At 41.9% G+C, this 16,087-nt stretch overlaps 1 protein-coding gene across 2 annotated transcripts in view; it reads left to right on the top strand.

Annotated features, from left to right (window-relative positions):
- Nucleotides 1-4,725: 4,725 nt before the first annotated feature.
- ncor2 (nuclear receptor corepressor 2) overlaps nt 4,726-16,087 on the top strand; it is a 77,708-nt gene continuing 66,346 nt past the window's right edge. For both annotated transcript variants that reach the window (XM_028415120.1, XM_028415121.1), the window contains exon 1: nt 4,726-4,969. The gene's annotated coding sequence lies outside the window, so the exon portion shown is untranslated. The remainder of the gene's footprint in view (nt 4,970-16,087) is intronic.

The following is a 16,087-nucleotide window of genomic DNA, read 5'->3' on the forward strand; positions in this document are numbered from 1 at the left end:
ATCTTAGGCTGCTGCAATTCATGGGAGAGCTGCATCAGCATGTCGAGACTCTTTTTTGACAGTGAGGTGTAATCAGGTTGTTTGTCTGTTAAAAAGCACAGCAGAGTACTGAGTAGCACACTGAATTCTGAATGCTATGACATATTACTCTCATATCACTCATATAAATTCATTTCATTGAGTGTAAATGCTTAAATTGCTGCGTTTTTCCACTCCAAAAAACACTCAGAATGACAGGTAATGTTGTTAAATCTCTCTAACAGCAAATTCAGAATTCATGACTTGATACCAGGACTGAATTCCTCAATTGTGTGATCAAAGTCTAACATTTGCTTGGCTGCCACTCGAGCAGTTGAGGGGTAAAGTGGGGAATCGGAGGTTGGGAGTGAATGACAAGGACTTTATTCTGTGGTGTGTCTTGAGTGTCAAGCTTCCTCCTTTTCAGCACCGCTGCTGAAAAGCCATTCCCTCAGGGTGTCTTACTCAGCCTACAAAGACACTGTCACTATCTTGTGATCTCACTGCAAAAAGCACATGAAAGATCATTCTAAAATACACACACACACACACACACACACACACACACACACACACACACACACACACAGGGATGTGTGACTGAGATTACTTTAGTCTTCTACTGCACTCTATTCTTATCTCTGCACTGTTACCCACTCCCTCTAGAGTAGACCATAAGCTCTGTTGACATTTCACCTCATTTCTGTTGTAAAATGCCTCCACGTCCTTGTTCATCTTTATCACATGCCTTCTTTTAATTCCACAACTTTCTGTAGAAGAAAAGAAGCATTTCCTTCAGTCTGTCCTTGGGGATCATTTTAAATCTCTGTTCACTGTTTACAGTGCATCACAGTCACAGTCATGCCTGCATCTGTGCTGTTCCAGTTTAATATCTTATTCATAAGCAAATCTTGTGAACCTTATCAACCATTTACCGCTCTCTCAGTTAGCTGACTGCATCAGCTGACGCAGGGAATGTACATTTCTCTTTTCACCATCCGCCCACAGAATAAGAACAAAGCGGCTGTGTCCACGTGGGAAATGCAGAATGCATCGATTTCCATGGCCTGTAAAATGCATATGCATGTTATCATGAGTTGCAGCAATGCGCTGACTATGTTCTGTGCTGTATGTTGAGCTACCTCCTGCAGTCTGCCTAAAGTTACCCATCCCCCAGCTGAGACATTTTTGCTCTCTATGTGTGACTACATTACACCAGCAGTGCGCCCCATCCCCCCTCTTAAGTGAGCCCTCTGAGCAGGTCCCTGGGGTGGGTGTCGGTGTGGAAAGCAGACCTTTTTCCCCTGTCCATGGGATGTTATTGATGAGGTGAGGTAATGGATCCCCCCGCTGTGCTCACAGGGACGCTGAGGATAAATCAGACAGTGGGTAAGACCCAACCAGCCATTCCACCTCTCTCCAGACTCAACTGCCATTTCATTAGCTTTATTTATGGGGGTTCTGCACTCTTCTGAACCCCTCCCCTTTCTGTCCTTCCACACAAAATACTGCTATTCTTCTTCTTCCTCCTTTATATAGTGCTATGGCAACCCATATACACCCCCCCTCCCTTTCCCGGAAATGCTAGTTTTCTGCCTCCCACATATTTTCCTGGAAGTAGCCCTTGCTTAAGTCTAGTTTACGTTAAAGTGAGTGTTATCTTGCAATGGCCAAAGTGCTGAATAGATATTGATCTGCTCAGAGGTGGTGAAGGAAGGACTTGGTGCTGGCTTTTAACATTAGGTGCAGGTCCACCCAGCTCAGCTCATCACAGTGCCATATTTGAGTTGGCTGATTAGCAACAATTCACCTCTGGGCTCACAGCTCCTTTGCCAAGACCAGCTTTATCCTTGAGGATGAAGAAAAGAATTCTTCATTTGTCCTTGCAGGAAAGAAATAGCTCACCTCACATCTTTACCACAGATCCAATGTCATCTCTTTTCTGTTGGAAATGCTGTCCAATATTAGCAGGCTCAGAATGAGCTAACGTTGAACTCACCTTATTTCTGCTGTATATTAAGAAAGCTATTTTAGCCGTTTAGGGCTTATCACACAGCTCAGTGAGGAAAGTCCACAACACCGTGACCTGATTTAATCTGTGAAAGTTGTCTGTTATCGGTGCTCTCTATGGATGATGTGGCACAATATTTCTGACCAAAGACATATGTAAATGTGAATATACATGCCACATATGTGCAGTATCATGTGTCTGTACTGAACGTAGTGAGGCCTTTGGTATTATGAAAGGCCTGAATCATAGCCCCCTCACATGCGTTTTCCATTAGAAAAGAGTTTTTCCCTTCATTTGTTCTATGGTGAACATTGATGTCATGACAGTCATGCTGGAACATGTCCATACAAGGTCCACTTTAGTGTACACTGCATGAATCCATGCAACCTAACAGATGGTCGACTGAGCTAAGCTCCAGCAATGCTGTGCTAGTGCCAGTTTCATTACAGGGGTTCCCTTGGATACATGGACAAGTGTGAATATGTCTGTCATGCCCACGGCAGCCAGAGACACCAGCACAATTTATAACATGGGAACTTTATATCATGATGTCTCCATCTGTGTGGGGTAATTGATTATCTTGATCTGAAGGCTAATGCAAAGAGGTCTGAATGGATTTTTGTTCTGTACGGATTGGATCTGTGATAAGGAAAACCTCTTGAATTACAGAGATACATGAAGTAACAATACACTGAACATTACACTTCGTGTGTGAGGCTGGAAAGACTCATATTATGTCTCAACAGTAAAATTTAGTCTACATACGATCTTGATAAAAAAAGGAAGGGAAGGAAAAAATGAGAGCAAAGCATCTATTGGCTGTCGGCCAGGTGCGGACAGACTCAGGAAGTTAAGCCGGAATTCCAACAATGCAGGCAGTCGTTAGGCTCTTCAGTGAGGTGCTGCCATTTCTGCTCTCAGTGCGGTCTTTGTTGTGGCTGGGAGGAGGCAGTTATAGGTAAAGTCTTGTGGCTGTGAATAAATTCTAGCCTTGACTTTTTACTGTAAAACCTAGACTGTATTTGTGAATGGTAGGGAGAAAATTGTGCTGTGATTGAGCATGAAAAAAACAGGCTTCTCTCTCCGGCTCTGTGTCTGCCTTTAATATCTACAAAGAAAGATTATTTTCCCAGGCTGCTTGACTTGAGCCCGGTTGTGACAATAATAAATCCCAGCAGCGGCAGAATGAATTATGTTTCAGCTAAAATCTACGTCATAGCAAAAGGAAGAACCTGGAATGTAATTATACTGGTGATATAAATAGCAACACATGCCATTTTGGTATTCATCATCATCATCATCATCTAAGGCACATTTTTTTGACAATTGAAAGATGGCATCAGGACAAGTGTGTTTAGTTTAGTCAAAGCTGAACACTCCGTTAATCTGTTAGACTCTGGATGGCAGTTTCAGGATGCTGTTTTGATGAGGATTTTTCCCTCCTCTCTTTTCTGAAGGATTTTCTGTTGTTTATCTTTTATTGCAGAAATCATAATGACTGTCTGCAGCACATCTATCAACCCTTTGAAATCCCAACAGTCTGCTTGCTGGATGCAGTGTCTGTGTCTTTTATGTGGGCTTGGATCTATTTTCTATTTAAACACTCCTCTGCAGCTATTTAAAAAAACTTGTAGAAGAGATGCTTGAGGTGGTTTCTCCTGGTGATTTCAATTGTGAAATCCCCAGATTTAAATTATTTATAGTGTTAGTGTGTTTGTTTGTTTGTGACGCTCCGTGGCAGGAATCTGGCTGCAGATGAACCACAGCTGTTTGCATCGAAACCAGCAAGTGAGAAACGTTTGTGCTTTATCACCAAACTGACAAATTGGGCATTACAGAGATAGGGGATGGATAATGCAGACATGCGCCTGGGTCCAGAAGGCCCAGCTGAAACAAACAATTACTCTCCCTGCTCTGTGATGGCTGGGTGAAGAGATGTTGTGCTGATGGTTAGAGGGGGTCTCCCAAACCACAGAGCAGAAACAAAAACACGGGGAAGGAAAACAATCCCATCTGACATCACAGGGAAGGCTGATATTTAGGTCAAGATAATGCCTGAAGTGTGCCATAGAGTCATATGGCAATTACAGATATGGCCAATGTCCTGCCCAAGTGTGGTAACAAAACAGATGTAATTAATTAACTCAGGATTATGTAGCAGAAGATTTCAATTCATTTTTAATCAGCTCCACTGAAAAAAAACAATCATACTTCTTACTTTTCTTCTATTTGAGCAAAGCAGCAGCAGCAGGGGTCATTCTGAAGCAGAGACGTTTCATACCATTTGCAGGGCAGAGCCATCAACTGATGATCTCCCAGATACTATCCTCCAATGTTAAGTCACCGTATTCACAGCTTGTACTTCTCCGTGGGAATCAGGCAACAAATGTGCAGACTTCCTGGGGTGTTAATGAGCTGAGCCTTGTTTGGACTCAGAGTTCAGGAGCAGGATGATGTCCCTGAAGTGTGAGTTCACTGGAAAACAGTTCATAAACGATCTATTGACGTGTGATCGCCTGGCAGAATGCAGATAACACGCTAAATGCCGATTGTTTTGGTTCTGTCGTTGACTTTTACCCCACATCAGTATTATCGCTGACTGTGCTGTGGGCATGGGGAGTGTGCAGTCCTTGAGTAAAGAGGAGGGGCGAGAGACCTTACGGACCTATTGAGAGAGAGAGAGGCGGTTCAGCCCCGCTACGGTCTCGCAGCAGCGGATCAGGGAGTAACACCAGACCGCTGTTGTGCAGGAACAGGCACGACATCGCTGAAAACCGCCTGCGGAACAAATGAAAACGAAAACTATTCTTTCTCGTGGATTATTTGAGGGGCGAGACATTCGTTCGAAGAGAGAAGATTTTTAAGCGAAATTGGACCGACTGCCGAGGATTGGGACATTACCGAGTTAACGCTAACATCACCGAATGCCCCGCCGCTAAGGTTGGTTAGCTTCCATTGCTGGTCCGCTGGTTTGGGGGTCTGTTCTGTTGTTGGATGACGGGGTCCGGCTATTCTTTGGAGGGGAAACATACATAGCAGTATTGACCTCTTCGAGTCTGTACGTTACGCTTTGCGTACACGGTTCGCCACGCCGCTAGGAAATGAAATGTTGGCGAAGTGTTCGACTGGCTAGTTACTCATCTCACCTCACTGCTCTCAGCTGGCAGTCTACCGTCACCTTCTTAAGTATTTTATACATTTAAGAACACGTGCTACATGGCTAGGCTAGGCTAACTAATGGCTAACGGGGCTAGCTGCCTAAGCTAGCTGTCAGATTTCCGAGGGGCCAATGCCAACATTATTGCACTTGAGTGGGCTAAATTTGGTGTTTGCGTCATATATACATAAACTGCTTGACACACACTTTCCTAAATGTCACAATGAGACGCCGGTGTTAACTTTCTACAGAGAATCGATATATTTTGGTGTCAGGCTAAGTCTAGCCTGCTAACTGGCTATGCACAAAAGCGCCCGGTGTGCGTTTGTAAACACAGCGTTTATGTAAAGTTGATTTGATGATCTGTATCGGTGGCCGCTGTTGGGCGGGTAGGATCTGGGCTGTTGTCAGATGGTGCTAGATTCAGATTTTCTGGGTGTTGTTGTCTAATCAGCTTGGTGTCAAATCACACAAGGTAGAAGTAAATGAGTTTGTTTGGTTGTCTTGCTGCTCTTGTGTCAGTGTACTTGCTGGAGTTGTGTATTGCTAATGTTTGAAGTTAATGTTTCAGCAGATTAATATTATCAGCTAATTATAGCAACCTGTCAGTCTCAGTTCTTATGTTGTGGATAGAAGCAGGTGTTGATTGTAGTCAGCTGGCCTGATCACTGCATCCACTTCTACGTGTACTTTACATCTTTTTTCTTTTGGCAATATCAGAGAATCACTTGCTCCTTACTCACCACATTTGAACATAATATATGGATACTAGTGGGAGGATTAAAAGAATGCATAACTATAGTTTGTATTAAAATACATCTGGCATTGTAAACATCCACATTTACCTGAAAACAGTCAATTCTGTGTCATTTTTATAGTGTGTACTGAATGTTTTACACAGGGCAACAGGTTACAGAAGTTAAAAGGAGCATTGCATAATATGTTACAGTGGATGGTTTGCCATGTTTTCCTGTTCAGGAGCATATCCTTTTTGTTGGGATGTTTAGTAATAAGATGTTGTCTACTCAAACGCGTGCGTTATGTGCCTGAGAAACTTGACTTTGAAAAGTATTTACCACCTAAGGACAGCAGAGATAAATGCCATTGGGTAATAACATATCTTCAATTTTGTAAATGTCTGCATAGCTAGTGGCACTTGATTTGTGTTGTGACCTTGATGAACTGTACTTTTTCTAATTAAGTTACTCAGGGTTTCCCTCAGAAAATAGATTGATCTCATAATCCACTTGCTAGTTGATGGCATGTAAACAACTGGCACAGTCATTCATTTAGGTTCAGATGCATGTTCTCTTTCCTCCTCAGGGGTGGAGTCAGTTTTCTAAGTGTGTCATATTCGATGATTCGGTGGAGGTGAAGGATAATGATATGTCCATTAAAGGAAACATTGTGAAAAAACTTCTTGTTGATGCTTCATTGGCCTGTGAAATACCTTGCATAACAAGGAAGAGGTAGAGATAAGGACCACAGGCACTTTATTCTGACTCACTTTATACAGACATAAGGAAGGCGTGCTATGGGGAAAAATGGCAGCGCCTGTATCCAGCTGTCTGATTAGCTCAGTAAAGCTTTGTGGTGTAGGTAATGAACTTGAGGATAAAACTTGCTGTAACTTGTGTTGTAAAGACACTTTTTACTACTCTCTTGAGCGAAAGTGTAGAGTATTATAGTGGCTAATACCTTGCATTATTGGACGGCAGTGGTGATTGTTGTGATGTTTTTCCCCTTTCATGGATTTCTCCTCTCTCTATTGCGTTCTGTCTGAGTTTGATTGATTGCAGGGCTGAGCTTGTCAACATTTCACATACAAACAGCAAACAGCAGAGCAGTGACCAAGGTGGGGAACATATTACATATTTCAGGTACAACATTTGCATCCTTAAAATGACTGCTAGTTAAGATAAGTAACAAAATACCAGCAATTTCAAAACAACCAGAACAGGAATACGACTTTGACTTCTGTCCACACAGTCAACATGCTGGGTTCCCCTTCTGTCACAGTTGGTTTATTTTCAACACAAGGTGCTTCTTAGGTAAAAGTGATTTGTTACAAACAAAAGTTACAGCCGGTTTCTGTACACATTGTAAGTACATAGAGTATATTTTTTGTGCACCATTACATGTAAACTACAACTTTGTTGTTTTGACAAGGGTGTGGCATTAAATATTCAAGAATTATACCCATTTTCATGCACACACATACACACATATTTTGGTAGCTCATATATAATTGAACAAATAGTTGACAAGCAGCTGCATGTCCAGGTGTGTCCTGTTCCCCTGTTACTACATGACTAATCAAGGTGGTTCTCCTTTTACAACATATAGGTTGGTGTGTCATTGTCAAAGTCTACAGTTGTAAGAGATGGCTTTATGAATGTAAATACCAAGTGGCAACCTTCCAGACTCAGAGCACGTGTGGCGGGCTGCCACACAATAAACACCCGCCGCCCCAAAGTTGGCAACGCAGCAAAAAATTAGGCGATTTATTGTGAAATGCAGTTACTGTTAAGATAAACAATGGTATACCTGTAGTCAAATAAAGAATAATAACACCAAAAGCTGTTTCATTATTTGAATTAGTTGCTTGTTGTACCTTTAGTAGTTCCATATATCTAATTATAATGTTTGTGTTATTATTTTATTTATGTATTATGTCCATGTTATAGTCTACTATTTATATTGACCTTTATTTCACCAGAAAATGTAATTTTACAACACAAGAACAGGTTGACACATGGCTGAGGGAAGTCTTGAGTTTATATTGTGAAATTAAAACCTTGAGCTTCAGCTGTTTTTGCAATTCCTTGAATGGCAAATATACACAAATTCAAGTAAAAACTCAACTTTAATTTCAATTTGGTGAGTAATTCATGAAACATAAAATTTAAAAGACAAGTCTTCCTCCAATATGTAAGAGTAATTCTACTGGCCTGCCCTGTAATGTAAAGGGTTGAGGTGGGGAAGGTCCAGGCGGGGGTGTAAAAATGTATTATTTGTTTTATTACTCCCATTTATTAATCCCACTTCCTGCATAAACTCCAATTACAGACTCCACCGACTGTCGCGACACCGCAAGCCTTTACCCAGCACTGGCGTCAAGGTGCCACCACAAAATGCTACCTAGTCTTTGGGAAACACTGCAACATATTAACATATTAATAGTCTGGGAGCCTCCCACTAAAAATGAAACTTAGATCGGTTCTTCAGAGACCAACGGGTGATGTCACAGAAGCTACATCCATTGTTTTTTGTTGTCAGTGGTACATACAGCTTTACAACAAGGTGCAGACCACTGGTCACACTCAAGAACAGAACGTACAGATTAGACTTCTAGATCTATACATTCTGTTCAGATTCAGAGAAACACTGCAACACCTGTAGGATGCTTCTTCATACTGCAGATAGATAATGACCCAAAACATGCAGTGACAGCTACCCAAGAGTTTCTCAAGGCAAAGAACTGGAATGTTCTTCACTGGTCAAGTCAGTTACCTGGTCTCCATCCAATATAGCTGTTGTACACTTACTGAAGACAAGACTGAAGTGAGAGAGAGCCACATGGAAGCAGCAACTGAAGGCAGCTGCAGTAAAAAAAAAGGCCTGGCAAATCATCTCAACGGAGGAAACTCAGTATTTGGTCATGTCTGTGGGTTCCAGACTTCACGCAGTCAAAGGGGTTGTCTAACAAGGGAGCATAGAGAACACAAAGTTCCAAGAATTTATAAAAGCAAGAGGTAGTACGGCTTAGCTGTTTGGATTGTAAAGAGTTAAACAAGAGTGAGGAGATATCTCCCCCTTCTCCAAAAGGGTAATGGGGGCAGAGATAATCCTGTGCTCTGTGTGGTGCCTCAGGGAGACCGTTTCACTGCTAGTACAATTTCTACTCATATTATGAAACACAACACCATTATGAAACTCAAAAGAGGAAAGTTCTGCTCATTTTATTGTCTGTGAATTCTTGTTGGAAGATTCTCTTGATTGCATCATCATAAACCTAAGGTCTCTGTTAAAAAGCATAATTATAATTTTTCAGGTCTGTAACTATAAATTTGCTTTGTTCATGCAATCAGACAAGAATGTATTTATATGTATTTTAAGGACAAGAATAAGAAAAGTTTATATATGCTTTTAATGTACAGTGATGTTATTGTTCATTAAAAGCTGTTAGCGTGACTTTAAAACTCACAGAGGACTGTAATATTTCTAGCCCGATTGCAACCTGATTGCAAAATTATGTCAGGAGTTGCATTTACTTAGAGCTCCAGTGTAACAGATAAGTGAGAAAGTGTGAACAAGAGGAAGCTAAAGTATTTATTGTGTTATTTTTAGTTGACTTTATGCAGGATTCTTATGTTTTCATACTGAGCTTATAAGAAGACCTATAAACCAAATAGTTATGCCTGGATGTTTGGAATAATTCAGGTTGTGAATTAATATAACTAACTATTTATCAGACCAGTGTGTTGGAGCCATGTGTAGCCTGTAGGCAAGAGCTCTGTGAGAGTTCTTCTGGATGAAGGGACCACAGGTAATTATGTGTGATTGTTTCTATTTTTTTAACTTGATATGCCAATGATCAACATAGAACTAGCTTTTGAGGTTTTTACCACAGATAATAAGGGCTAACCAGAGCCACTATTCAGACACAATAGGCTGAATGGTACGACAGTGTTCATACTTGCCTGTAATTTCCATAAACAAAAATGATCAGGTGATCTGCTTTAAAGAGGAAGTGAGACACCGACTGTAGGTAGCATAGTTAATAGATGCATTATCAAGCTAAATAAACAATTGGTTTAAAACTGCCAGTAAAGCAGTTTCCCAACATCGTTTACTGTACATGATAACATGGAAATGACACAACTTTGGTAAGTGGTGCACTTTATGAACTCTTAAGTCAATGTGCAAAAAAACCTAAGAGGGAGTCACTGTGAAACTACCTCCCAGGCGCATTTCCTCCTCCCAGCCGTTTTCCTCTCACTGAATGAGTAACAACAGCTGTCTAGCATTTCTTGCTCACTAGTAGACTGCACCTGGTAAGTTTTGTGTGTGGAGAATGTTGTGCGTCACTCAGTGTGGTAGAATATTATGATCAAGCACAGCTGGTTTGTTGCTGTGCTTCAAATTACTCCCAGTTACAGTTCTATTGAACTGGACATGTTGCCACCTCAGTTACAGTGGTTACATTGGGACTAAGTGCTGCAGTGGTTTGACATGTTATTTTAGGAAAATGTTTCTCATAATGGCAGACCGTCCCAGGTAACTGTTATTGTGTGTTTGTTTTTTCTTATCACCCTAAATGCACTCTTATCTAGGATGAAGTGGAAATGCAGTTAGCAAAGGGAAGGGGGTTGAGTCTGCTGGCCTTTAGGGGTTAATGGGGTCTGGAGGTCAGGCTGATTCTGCATCTTTCATCCTGTTGATCTTTCCCCAGGAATTTATGCAGCCTGAAAAAGTTAGATTTAATAATGTTTTACACAATCATGCTTTTCAGAGAAACACAAAGTCAGCAGTGTGGCAGTCACTGTTAAACACTACCTATCTTTTTTGTGTGGATGTGGCCTACATACGTATTGTTCACATGCACCTTCACTAGAGAATTTACTAGGCACAAACAGGATATTTTTGTGTTGCATAAGTTACACGAGTTATATCCCATGACCCTTAATGCTGCATAATTGATTACATGATGTCTTTATCCTAACGGCAGTCTAAATGTGTATGTGGATGTTGTTTAACATTGACTTTTGTGTAGATTGCTCCAGTGGCCTGTAGCTTGTGTCTTAGTCTTTACTGTTTTGAATAAATAGTGTTTTGAAAAATCTCTTTTAGAAATTGATTCAAAGCTACATTCATTTGTAATTCATAAGGCTTTCTATTTTGATTTCCCTATAAAATCGGGTAGCCATTAAAACCTGTCACCCATATTTAAACATGCTAAAAGAGATCCAGACAGCGGATTAGCAAGGATTAGAAATGGCTCTGTGGTAAGTGATTCATTGGACACTGTTACGCAACACAGATGACAGCATGTTGTAGGACATTACTCTTGTTTGTGTGGAGGTTACAGCTGTGGGTAGCATTATTTTGTATCTCTCTGATTGGCCTAGCCTCTCTACTATGTGTGTGTGTGTTGGTGTGTCATGTTCTTTTACATGATACCTCAGGGTTGATGATCTTAGGGTGAAAATACAGGTTGACATATCGGTGAAAGGTATGAAGCTATAATTACAGGGTATAGTGTTCTTATGTGGGAGGATGGAACTCCTGTTATGACTTGTACACTGGATCCATGACAGAGCAGTTTTGAACAAATTAGTTCTCTGAATGCCTTTTGAACATTAGGATGTTGGTGTGTGTGGTTTATAGTTTTATGTGTGTGTGTACTGTGTGTGTTCTTCTACATTACAGGCATCTATGGACATCGATGTATACATGCACACCCCCTCATAAATACACATCTGTGAGGCTGCTATCATGAGGGGCAAACAGTCACTCGGGTTGCATGCTACCATACCGAAGAACATTTCAAAGCTCTTGAATAATTAAGTAGCAGTGCGGAGGAAGTAGGTCGGCTCAGCAGACAAGTGCACTCCTCAGTTTTATTTCCTCCTGCTTACAATGAAAAGCTGAATGTCAGGTAGGCTTTAAGAACAGAGCCAGCCAGGAATAAAGAAGGATTTGTAACACAGCTGCATGCATCAATGAGATGCTGTCACATTGTGTCCTTTTCAGCTGAGGATTATTTATTGTTATTGTAGAGGATTGGTTGAAAGTGAGTTTTTGCATCAGTGATGAACAAATAGTTATTTGTACTGTTACCTACAGCCTTTAAAGAACATCTGTAAATGTGTAAACTGTAACAGTTTCTTGTCGAAACCATGTTCACCAGTGAAGACATAATGGTGTCCTGAAAATGTCTCGCAAGGCTAGGCTCAGTTGGCTAAACATATTGACTATCATTTGGTGAATATAATGTTCTTCCTACTTGAGAATTCAAATTTTAATATTATGGTCAACGCAAAGTAAATCATTGTGGAAACTGTGGGATAAATCTCTGTTGGAGTTCGGGTTGTTTTTATTCACCGTCTTGTTCCATTTATTTCCAAATTTCACAAAATGGGATAGTAACTAAATTACAATTACATCAATCCTATGGTTTCTATCTGAATTGAGAAATAATACACTAAATCAGTGGTTTATCCACTTTGATGATATACCGTATTTTCCGGACTACAAGTCGCACTTTTTTCATCCTTTGGCTGGGTATGCGACTTAACACTTCGCATTCCCAGCATAGGTGACACGCACGTTCATGGAAGGTCTGCTTGCAGCTGAGCCTCAGTCGATACGTCGCTAATTCCAGACAACTATATGAGCGCACTGTAGTCTGCCTTTTACTTATTTACAGGATATTTATAGGAATTTCTGTGTGGTGAAGCTAATATTTCTCTGCGTGAGAACTTGTTGAAATGCGTGTGTCTCACTCTCAATGCCCTGCGGCCGCACCACTAACGAGGAATTCAGCAGGCAATGTTATGCTAAAAACGTAGTGAGTTATGCTGGCCCGCTGGTGTGACCAATAGTCCGGTGCGGCTTATATATGGTTTTTTCTTCTTCATGATGCATTTTTTGGCTGGTGCGACCTATAGTCCTGAAAATACGGTAATAGCATTTATTATCCACACCTGTTCTTTATGCAGTGGCTGAATGCAGAGGTGTTCATCTGATGTCATCAGACATTCGCTTTCTCTGACTGTTGGACTAAAGTGTATGGTGGTGGCATCTTGAGAAATGTTAGCATACTACTCCAGTGTTTCCCACAGACCAGTTAGCAATTTGTGGTGGCATCTTGGTGCCGTTTTTTATTTTACAATTTAAACTCAATACTGACCTGGAGTTCAATGAACGGAAGGATAGCTATGTTATAAAATCACGTTGGCGAAAAAAAAGACACGGAATCAATTTGGCAGAGGGTGTTCATTATGTGGCGGCCCGCCACGAATTAGTCTGTGTGGGGAAACCCAGTTAGCACTATACAGATGCCAGACTTACTTATGTTAAAAGATGTTATTTATTTTGAATTGCTTTGATTTTGTGTGTGTTTATACTAGCAGGAATATTAATGATTTCAACGGAATGTATTTTAACAAGTATCTATGTACTTTTTGAATTTTTTTATATGTCCTCTGTGAATGGAATGTGACGATAAAGCAATAATAATAATAAACACACTGTTGGGGGAAAAAGTGGTTATCTAGAAAATGTAAGTATTGGAGCATCTTTTAATATGTTGCTTATACAGTTAGATTTTGAAAGTTTGCCCACTAACAAATATGATCAGTCTGTAATTTCAATGGTAGGTTTAACAAAAATCCAGAGAAATCCATTTAAAAAAAAAGTTAAAAATAAATTCACATTTTCATTAATGATATAAGAGTTTCATCCCTTGCAAAACGTGCTTTAGTATTTGGTGGCAAAGCCTTTGACAATAACAGAGGTCAGATGTTCCTTGTAGCTAGCCACAAGGTTTACAAACATCGCAGGGGATTTTGTTCCACTCCTCGCCTCCTCCACTCTATGCAGATCCTCTCCAAGTCATCAATGTTTCATGGCTGATGTTTGGCAATTAGAACCTTCAGCTCCCTCTGCAAATTTTTAAGGTCTGGAGAATGACCAGGCCACTCCAGGACCTTAATATATGCTTCTTCTTGATCAATCCTTTGTTGCCTTGGCTGTGTGTTTTGGATCATTGTCATGCTGGAATACCTACCCAAGATTTGACATTACATGGCCCCATCCACCCCTACTTTGATGCATTGCAGTTGTCCTGTCCCCTTGGCAGAAAAATACCCCCAGATTGGCAGTTATTTTATGTTTCTTCCATTTGCCAATAATCGCACCAACTGTTGTCACCTTCACACCCACCTGCTTGGCGATGGTCTTGTAGTACCGTATTTTCGCGACCATAAGGCGCACCGCATTATAAGGCGCAGTGTCAGTTACACGGTCTATTTCTGTCCTCAGCGCATACACAAGGCGCACCGTACTATAAGGCGCAGGTTACGCTAAAACATACCAGTACGTAAATTCAGTAAAAACCAGCTGGATATCAGCGAGGAGCCGGTGCAGCCTCTCTCTCAACGGTGGCAGCGACAGAGAAACAGCGTGTGTGTTTCTATGGGCAGAGCAGTGGCTGCTGCTGAATGCCTGTTGTGATTCCAACTTTATCTTTACACTTTATTAACAAATAAAGACTATCATCGGATATAAATTGCACCACAGTGATTACTAATTCATTATCGCTGCCTCCCAGTCTAAAGCTGTGCTTGCCGTCTGCCATCCATCGCTCCCACGCCGCTTGCAGCTTAGCTTTAAACGCTAGCTTTAGCTTAGCTGTTTACTCCGATATCCAGCGGTTGAAGTTCTTTGGTTAACCCTCCCGGGATAACGGCAAGCTCCGAATTCGTCTGCTTCACCTGGTTTTTTACTCCAGCGGTGAGATGGGCGCGCATGGAGTCACAGATCAGCAGCGAGGGTGATACGTGGAAAAAACCACCCGGTCTCTGATGTGCGATCGGACCCTCGCATCTCAGCTTTAAGACAGAGAGTTACGTTGCGCTGCAGAAGCGAAAACCCAGGAAACATCCTCCGCAAGCCGCTCACATCTCTATCAGCAGCAATTCAGTAAAAACCGGCTGGATATCAGTGAGGAGCCGGTGCAGCCTCTCTCTCGACGGTGGCAGCGACAGAGAAACAGCGTGTGTGTTTCTATGGGCAGAGCAGTGGCTGCTGCTGAATGCCTGTTGTGATTCCAACTTTATCTTTACACTTTATTAATAAATAAAGACCATCTTCGGATATACGTTGTCCCGCATTTTAATCAGATGCACCACAGTGATTCCTAATTCATCCTTACCAGTGGCTGACTGTACAGAACATTTGTTACAACAATAAACAGGAAACAACTGCGCGAGTTCAAACCTGCCAGCTTCCCTCTCGTCGCTGTCAGAGTCACAGCCACACACGTTGCCGGCTGGCTGTTCGGAAATTATTATTATTATTGTTCGGAAATTATGCCGGCTTTCACAAAAGCTCGGGCAACAGTCACTGCAGAAACATGAGCCCATGTGTCCACAATCCATTCACATAACTGACGTAACTCGCCCGGCGCTGCCTCCCAGTAAAGCTGTGCTCGCTGTCTGCCATCCATCGCTCCCACGCCGCTCGCAACTTTACTTTGAACGCCCTGTTTACGCCGATGTCCAGCGGTTGGAGTTCTTTGTTAACACTCCCGGGATAACGGCAAGCTATGAATTCATCTGCTTCGCCTGTATTTTTACACCAGCGGTGAGACGGGCGTACGCGGAGTCGCGGATCAGCAGCGAGGGTGATGCGTAACGAAGACTCCTGCTGGAAACATTTCTTTAGGCACAGTCTTTCTCTTCCATAGGCGGAAGTTTCTGTCCATTACCATCCAGTCCACCACTACAGTCCGTATTGATACCGTGCTGGTCCCCATTCTCTCCACAGTTTGGTTCACGGGGATGTCGAAAGTGAGGTGGACTTCATCCATGTTGGTGATATGGCTGGGCTGGATGTTTTTGCTGGCAATGTTGTCACTGCATAACGCGGAAGCTGTAATCCGCTGGAAGTTGCTGCGCCAGTACCGTAGCATTCAGCTGATTGGTGAATTGCTGCCAGCGTACACTACGTACGCTGGCAGCAATTCACCAATCAGCTGAACCTGTGTGTTACGTAGTATCCATCTGATTGGTTCATCGCTGCTAGTGTACGTAGTGTACGTATGACGTACTGTTCAGCTGATTGGTGAATTGCTGCCAGCGTACGTAGTTTACGTACCACGTCCCCGTGTCTGG

This window comes from Parambassis ranga, chromosome 9 (assembly GCF_900634625.1).
Source record: "Parambassis ranga chromosome 9, fParRan2.1, whole genome shotgun sequence".
Classification (NCBI taxonomy): Eukaryota; Metazoa; Chordata; class Actinopteri; family Ambassidae; genus Parambassis; species Parambassis ranga.